Below are 8788 nucleotides of genomic sequence, written 5' to 3'. Positions count from 1 at the left end.
AATAAGCCCATTACTCTCACAAAATGATTTGAAGTCATGAGACATGTATTCCTTAGCATTATCAGATCTAAGAGTTTGAATTTTCTTCCCAAATTGTGTTAAGACCATAACATGAAAATTTTTAAACAAAGGAAGAATTTTGGAACACTCTTTATATAGATATAACCAAGTCACTCGAGTAAAATCATCAACAAAAATGACAAAATATTTAACTTGGGTAATATTTGAGACACATAAAGGGCCCCATACATCAGAATGTATTAGCTCAAACGGAGCAGTACTTGTAGTTGTAAGACGAGGAAAATATGTACTCCCGACATGTTTACTTAATTGACAAACCTCACAACTGAAATTAGAAAGTCCTTTTAAAGATGGAACCAAAGAACGAAGTGAAGGGGTAGATGGATGACCAAGTCGATTGTGCCAAAGTTGGGCCTCAAATGTAGTAGACGATAATGCAACTAATGGTGGAATAGTGAAGTAGTACAAACCCCCCTTTCATGGCCGCCACCAATCACCCGCTTCGTAGTCAGATCCTGAAAGACACAAGAAGACGGTGAGAAGGTGATAAAGCAATTTAATTGTTTGGTCAATTGACTAACCGGGAGCAAATTTAAAGGAAATTGAGGAACAAACAAAACATCTTGAAGAGGAATAGATGAAGTAAGAGAGGAGGAACCTTTGCCAAGGACCTTGGTTTGGGTACCATCAGCAATAGTAACGAATTTATGAGGATAACAAAGAGATAAGGAACTACAACAAGTGCTTGTTACCTGATAGATGTTTGGAGGCCCCGGAGTCGATGATCCAAGAGGAAGAGGAAGAAGAGGAAGAAAGCATACTTGAGGCAATAGTAGTGGCAGCAGTAGATGATGAGGGAATAGATGATTTCATGAAGGACTTCATTTTCTGAAATGCAGCATAGTCCTCAGCCGTAAGAGTCACATTTCCGGATGATGATTCAGCCTTATCTTCATTTTTCTCAACGTTAACCGAGACTGGGTTAGTTGTGGCCCAATTAGGCTTGCCATGAAGTTTCCAACATGATGCCACTAGGTGGTTCTGATGGCCACAATAAGAGAAAAGTTGAGGCTCAGTATGGAAAGAATTCTGACCCGTTCTACCACCTCTATTTTCAGCCCCTCTCATTGTTCGACCCCCTCTCATATTTCTGCCCCGTCCTCGGGATGAGGAAGATGTTCCCTGATTGCCAGAGAGCATCGCCGATGGAGCATCAATAGGAGAAGGAGGGGATTGATCTGGTATCTGAAGTAATGTAGCACTAATATCATCGAAGGATAGAAGAGCAGAAGAACTTAGAAGCTGAGTTTTGACCACCTCAAGGTATGGTTTAATATTCGATAAGCAAATGGCTGCTGCCAAAGCTTCTCTTTGTCGTTCTTGAACGACAATATCAGTGAAATATGGCTGAGCTAGTTTCCATTCTTGAAGAAGACTCAAAACCATGCCAAAAATTCATGAATATTATCTCCATGTTTCGTATGTAGCATGTGTTGTAAGACATCATATATTTTTTGTAATGAAGCAATGCTTGAGTAAAGCTTGGCACAAGTGTCCCATATGTTCTTGGCGGTTTCCAAGTGGACCACATTGTTGGCCACCTGCTCTTCCATGCTATTAATGAGACAACTTATCACCATGTTATCATCCTTAACCCACTTGTGGTAGGACGCATCTTCTTCATCAAATCAGAGGAGGAAAGTTAACAACGTGGCTCAAGAGGTCACGAGTAATAAGAACCCTCCAAACCGATTGTGACCAGCTCATGTAATTGGAGAGACCTCTAAGTGGAATTGTTGTAATACGGAGTATATCACTCTTATTACTATTGTATCCAATCTCCATGATGAGGTAAGTAAATTATGGAGGTCAAGGGAAAAAGCCTTCTTCAAAGAACAACCACTCAATGTAATTTGAAGAACCCGTAGACCAAATTAGTCACCAACAAAAGAGAACAAGAAGCAATTTCTTTCATGAGGGCAAGCACCAAATTATCAACAAATTTGTGCCTTTAGAAAGTGATAATAACATCCAGCCATCACTCAACTTCTCTTGTATTCATAAGAACAAAGAGAAGAAAGTAGATGCAAACGATTAGGCCTTAATCCAAACTCCAACACAAACGAGCAATGGACAAAAATTTAGATAAGATTTAAGGGTAAACCAAGACACTTGGAAGAGATTTTTCTTCAGCTCATGGGAGACTTCAAAAAAAAAAGATTCAATTGTTGAAGTTAAAAAAAAGGGAACTACAAAGGGTAAATGACGTTGGAATTTCATCAAACATATAATGGGCATCCAATAACATAACACAAACCCATGAGCAACCTTAAGTAGGAGAAGATACAACAACATGTGCTGGAATTCTACCTCAAATGAGATGGATCCAAATTACATAAAGGTAATTGAATTTCACCCATCAATCTTAATAAGATGCAAACAGCAAATGATCTTGATCATTCTTGTAATTGATTTACAAGGAGTCAAAATTATAACATCAATTTAGTTATAGAAATAAATCTTTACAACATATAAAGATTTATCTTGACTTGATGTGACTCAAATTCAAGAAGTAAAGAAAAACAGTTAAAAGGAGTATGTAAATAAAAAAAGGAAATAAAAAAAAACGTAAATAAGAAGAGCATGAACTTATCTCTTCATGACTGAACTCCTTTTACAACTTCTTGAACAGATTTCATAATAACTCCATGAAGAGAGATCCTAAACTCCTTGCTCTGACACCATGTAGAATTTAGGATCTCATGAAAGGAACTTTAGATCAACAAGAAAGAAGAAGAAGAAGAAGAGAGAAGGAGAAGAGAAGAAGATTAACAAGGAAGGAGAGAGTTTGGATTAAGGGAGAAGAGGGTTGCGTCAAAAACAAAAATGAGGGCTAGACGTATTTGTGGAAAGAGAAGAGAGTGCTTCAATGCTCTACCTCTTAGCCAATGCCTTTATTTATAGTTTTACAATGCCCTTAGGGCTACAACTTGATAAAACAAAATACATAAAAGGAACACATATATACACTTCTATGCCATATTTATGGAAAGTACCATATTTTACATATATACCACTCCTTTGACGTGTGGGCTTCTTGTCTTGAGCTCGTGGGCTTGAGCCCATCTTCCAACAAACCCATTACCAGGTAGTTTCCCATAGATGTAAGGATAGTGAGCCTGAGTTTGGATTATACGTTAAATGGGATTTGGTCTAGAAATAAGCCTGAGTTTTCTCCATCAATAGGTTACTCTCCAAAATTCTTGGAATTTTGTCTACCATGACTGAAGGTATGCATCTTGGGTTTCAGATTTCTTTTTATGAATATTATATTGCCTTAGAATTTCTGATTTACATTTGGAATCTCTCGTCTTGATTACAATTCCATTATTTTTTCTGTAAAATGTTGTCTATATTTTTATTAAGCAGTAAATAAAAATAAAAATTATGTGTCATTTTTTAGTAGTGGAGGATGTAGACTTACGATGAGGCCTTATGAGCCCCGCGTTTCTTCAATTGCCAGTGGTGGCACGTGCGACTATCAATACGTTGTGTGCCTAGAGGATCTCAATCACGCTTGTGCTCCCCAGCAAGACAGCGTCCAAGAGAGGTAGTGATGCTTCCGAATAGCGTCCCCGACCAGACTGGATGACTGCACTAGTGCGCCAGAGTAGGTTGCTAAGTGTGCTGGTGGTGACATTTAATGTAATACATAACTATCTTTATCATATCTAATACTAATTAATTAATGAAATTATGTATTTACTAATCGTATAATTACTGATTAAGTAAGAAATACCTAAATACCCAATGATTTCTGCTAATTAATCGGCCAAGTGACATATTTAATGTAATAACTAATCAATTATTTAATAGAAAAGTAGTAATAAATTACTTATCTAATTAATTAAACATTTTCTAGTTATATAATTAGAATGGGTGACTTCCTAAGAAGTCCTCGTGTTGCACCCCTTTTTTCCCTATTTTCCACTATCACCAGCTAATTTCTCCCTCGCAATGCTGCGGTTAGGGGAGACAAAACATATTTATATATATATATATATATATATATATATATATACATATATATATATATATATTTGACGATTTGAAACTTTCAGGTAGAAGAGAAGGGGGAAAAAAAGAAAAAAAAAGAATGATTTTGTTTAGTTTTCCTTTATTAATGCAGTTCGCTACACTTTCGACACGGACGGTGAATCTTTTATTCTTTAATCCAACAACATAGTGCTCCTTCTTATTTTTTATATCTTGATTTTTGCATAAGATTATAATTTATATTTTATTTTATGCAGGGAATGTGGAAAAGACCGACAAAACACAGGGGGATAGTGAAGCCGAGGAAGGGATTGGCAGGATGGAGAGGGTGACAACAACGAGTGCGATCATACTAGCACCAATGCACCAGATCCCATCAGGTTAAGCGCGCTTGGATGAGACTAGTACTAGGATGGTTGACCTCCTAGGAAGCCCTCGTGTAGCACCCCTTTTTCCCCATTTTTCCTTTGCCACCAACTAATTTCTCCCTCGCAATGCTACTGTTAGGGGCGGAAAAACATATTTATATATATAGTTTGTTTTCTTTTTTAACGATTCGAAACGTTTGGGTAGAAGAGAAGAGGGGAAAAAAGAAAAAAAAGTATGATTTTGTTTTACTTTCCGTTATTAATGTAGTTTTGTTCAGTTTCAACACGGACGATGAAGGTTTTATTCTTTAAGCCAACGATAAAACACTTATAATTTTTTATATCCTGGTTTTTTTTTTGAAGATTTTAATTTTTAATTTTATTTTATGGAGGAAATATAGAAAGGACCAACAAAATACGGGGGGAGAGGGAAGCTGGGGATGGGATTGGTAGGATGGAGAGGGAAGCACAAACGGGTGCGATCATACCAACATTAATGCATTGAATCCCATCAAAAATCCGAAGTTAAACGTGTTTTGGCGATTGTTGTACTTGGATGGGTGACCTCCTAAGAAGTCCTCTTGTTGCACCCTTTTTACCCTTTTTTCCTTTGCCACCAGTTAATTTCTCCCTCATAATGTTGAGGTTAGGGGCAACAAAACGTATTTGTATATATAGTTTGTTTTCTTTTTTAACAGTTTGAAATGTTCTAGTAGAAGAGAAGAAGGAAAAAACTACGATTTTGTTTTGTTTTCCATTATTAATGTAGTTCGGTTAAGTTTTGACTAGGCCAGAGAACGTTTTATTTCTTTAATCCAATGACATAGCGTTTTTTAAATTTTTAATATCTTGATTTTTTCTTAAGATTTTAATTTTTTATTTTATTTTATGGAAAGAATGGGGAAAAGACCAACAGAACACGGGGCAAGAGGGAAGCCAAGGGATTGGTAGGATGGAGAGGGTAACACAAACGGGCGCGATCAATAAAATTTGGCATTTTGATAAATGTGGTAGAAAGAAAAACTTCTGAGTAAGATATGCAAGCTAAAACATTTTTGCAATTTCAGTTAACGTAATAAAAATCAGTTTCTATTCTCTTTCTCCAATGAACTAACCCATCAGCTCAGAAAATAGTTTTAGTTTTTAGACATGAAGAAGATTGGATTTTCAGCATAAATGATGCTAATGCTGACAGATTTCAGATCACCTTTGTGCTCACTCTAGGAAAACAACACACAAAGTAATTGACTTCAGTTCTAATAGGAGGGGTTAGTCAACTCACGCAGGAGATGAACTTCAACCATATTACTCAGTTCATTTCCCGACATTGTTAGTGGAACACTAGCACATGATTCATGTTGATGAATCAGAAGAACCCTAAAATCATCTCTACGGTTTAATTTTTGGAATTCGGATTCTGTAGAATATTGAGAATCATCTGGATGAAGCCGGTGGGATGCCTTGAACCCTCGTCGAATTTTTTCATTTCAGTCTCTCTTCTGCACTCTTCCCTCTCTCGATCTAATTCTTCTCGAGTCTCTTCTTCCTCCGAAATGTTTTTCCTTGCTCTCATCCTCCATCTCCCTTCTCCCTTCTCCCTTCTCCCTCTAGTTGCGACGGCCTCTCGGCCTCCCACTCCCTTCTTCCTGTAGCTATTCTCTCTTCACCCAAAATACCTCCTGATTTCGTTTGATTTCCCCCATTTCAATTTCGATTTTCTTTGATTTTTAATATTTCGGCATTGATTTCTTCAATTCTACTTTGATTCAGCTTCGATTTCGCCCTTCGACTACGATTTTCCCCAAATTTAAGAAGGTATGCCTATACCCTGACTTTTTTTATTATTTTAGTGTTGTATTTGATTTAATTTTAATTTTTGTACGTAATGTGTATTAATTGTTGCTTAATTGTGGGATTTAGGGTTGCGGTTTATGGTTCAATTTTGTCTTCATAGGGTTTAATTTTGGGATTAGGGTTAGGTTTTAGTGTATTTAGGGTTTGGTTCTTGGTATTTTAGGGTTTACGTTTAGGGTTTAGTCTTTTTTTTTTTTTTTTTAGGGTTCTCAATGTTTGGGTTTTAGTGCTTTTAGGGGTTTTAAGGTTAGGGTTTAGGGATTAGGTTTTGGTTCTAGAATTAGGGTTTAGGGTGTTGAGTCCAGTTCAAACAATGTTGAGTCTCCTACAAAGGCGTCCACTAGCCAACGAAACCCGACCTCCATCACTGACGAGGTACAGTTTGTAGTGATTGTGAAATCATATGGTGCTCTACCAGGGATGTTCGATGGATTTGGAATTGATATGTGTGTTTTTGCAATGTTTAGTGTATCTACAATGGAAGTAGTTTGGTTAAATTTGAAATGTCTTAGAATATTGTTGAAAATTATTGAAGTGCTATAGAATGATTTTACCATGTGGAGAGGAGATTCAGGTTTTATAATTATCCACCACTTGGTATTTTATGTTTTTTGGTTTGATGAGGACCATCTCGGATTTAGATTATAAATGGTTGTAAGAAGACCACAAATTGCTCGATATTATGACATTTGGATCTTCGAAGAAGACAACAAAATGTTCAATCTCTTGGTCGAACAGGTCAATATAGGGAACAATTTGCCCAACAGAGTTTGGAAGCATGAGGTATATATGGACCATCGCCCGAACGTCCCAACTACAATACCCCAGAACTTAGCTTTCCTTGCATTCAATATTGCTTTTTTCTGAGCTTCTTTCATCCCATTGAGATCATATTCTTCCAAGAAGAAAACTTTGAGATATAGATCATAACGAAATGCCCTAATATGGGGATTTGCTTTCATAAATGCCTCTAGATGGAATCTTCCATCTGCAACAAATACAACAACATCAACTGCAACACTATTAGGAATTGTAGGAGATGCATTTCCCTTGAAGACAAAGGTTTAGATTGTGGAACAATGATATCAATACCAGAGTCAGCTAAAGCAGATTTAATAGCTCTCACAACTGCTGAAAATTGGATGGTCCCTGCCACTGCAATCTTTTTGTCACAAAAAACGCTTTAATTGTATTAATGATATGGTCTACACCAATTTTTATTTCAACGGAAACATATAAAGCAAGGATTTTGGTGTAATCTATTGGGACTAAACAGCTATGCCTGTAATGTATCAAAAGATCCAAAAAAATCATCCACACAGCAGCATGCCCCATATGTGATGTCAACCAGAATAAAGCACTGATCAACAGAAGTAAAGGTTTCAAAAATGTCGGAAAGAACAAGTGAGTACATGAGGAGACCTTTGTGGAATTGAAGGGCGACCCTTTTGGGGGTTTATTTCTCACCCAAATGGCTAACCGACCTACATTTTTTCACACCAAAAATCTTTGAAAAATGGATTCTCTATGCATGTATAATGTCCCTCGCCCCCTCGCCCCCTCATTGTCAAAAAGATCACAAAAAAAGCAACAAATTATGATTTTTTTTGTAGTGACTACTTTGCTTCAAAGTGAGATAGTAGTATATTGCCTACATCTACAAAAATCGCCTAATCCCAATGTTTATTGATTTTCAACAACCCTATTCAAAAACTACTTGGCAATCTCTCTTGCTTCTACCCATTGTCACTCTCCATATCAGCTCTTTGTTGGTCATCTTCTTCTATGACATAGCACTGACATATATGACTCATTCATTAGCAAAGTCATAACGTTTTCTCTTGGTTGGTCATATATGACTCTTTCATATCTGCTTTTCATCTCATGTTATATTTCTTTTTTATAAGATTGACTTATTAGACTCAAGATGATAAAGTACTGACACGTTTCTGGTTATTCTATTTGTTGTTCTTCATGAAATCCTCTGGTAATGTCATGAGTTACATTAGCACAAATGAGGTGAACCAAGCTTTTAGTTCATGTTATGAAGTTATAATTGGATATCTTAGTTTTATACTATATTTTATTTGCTATTTGTTTTATTTGAGTCATTAAAAATATTAGGCATAGGAATTGATTCTTAAAATATTAAGAGAGAAAACAATTAATTGATTGTAAAATGAGTACATTGTTTCTCTATTTATAATAGAGAAAACTCACAAAATCAAAATAAAATTAAACCTATCCACTTAAAACTTGAATAGAACTCCTAATACGAAACAAAGTAAAGCACTATTACAGAAAAAAGATAGAATCAAAAGATTTCTTATGTAAGATTTCTTATTTAATGTAATAACTAATCAATTATTTAATCGAATAGGTAGTAATTACTTAATTATCTAATCAAGTGAACACATTCTTATTATAAAATTAACTAATTAATTTGTTTTGTGGGATCAATGGAGTCTGTAAGAACCACAATGACATAC

General features: G+C 35.9%; 1 pseudogene; it reads left to right on the top strand.

Annotated features, from left to right (window-relative positions):
• Window positions 1-4919: 4919 nt before the first annotated feature.
• On the top strand, window positions 4920-5038 carry LOC137939642 (5S ribosomal RNA; annotated as a pseudogene).
• The last annotated feature ends 3750 nt before the right edge of the window (window positions 5039-8788 follow it).

Source organism: Aristolochia californica, unplaced genomic scaffold (assembly GCF_029961685.1).
Source record: "Aristolochia californica isolate CCGP_79_NKW_82.1479 unplaced genomic scaffold, dmAriCali1.0.hap1 SCAF_8, whole genome shotgun sequence".
In the NCBI taxonomy this organism is placed as follows: Eukaryota; Viridiplantae; Streptophyta; class Magnoliopsida; order Piperales; family Aristolochiaceae; genus Aristolochia; species Aristolochia californica.
The sequence above is the reverse complement of the archived record's forward strand: the minus strand, read 5'-3'. Positions and strand labels throughout refer to the sequence as shown.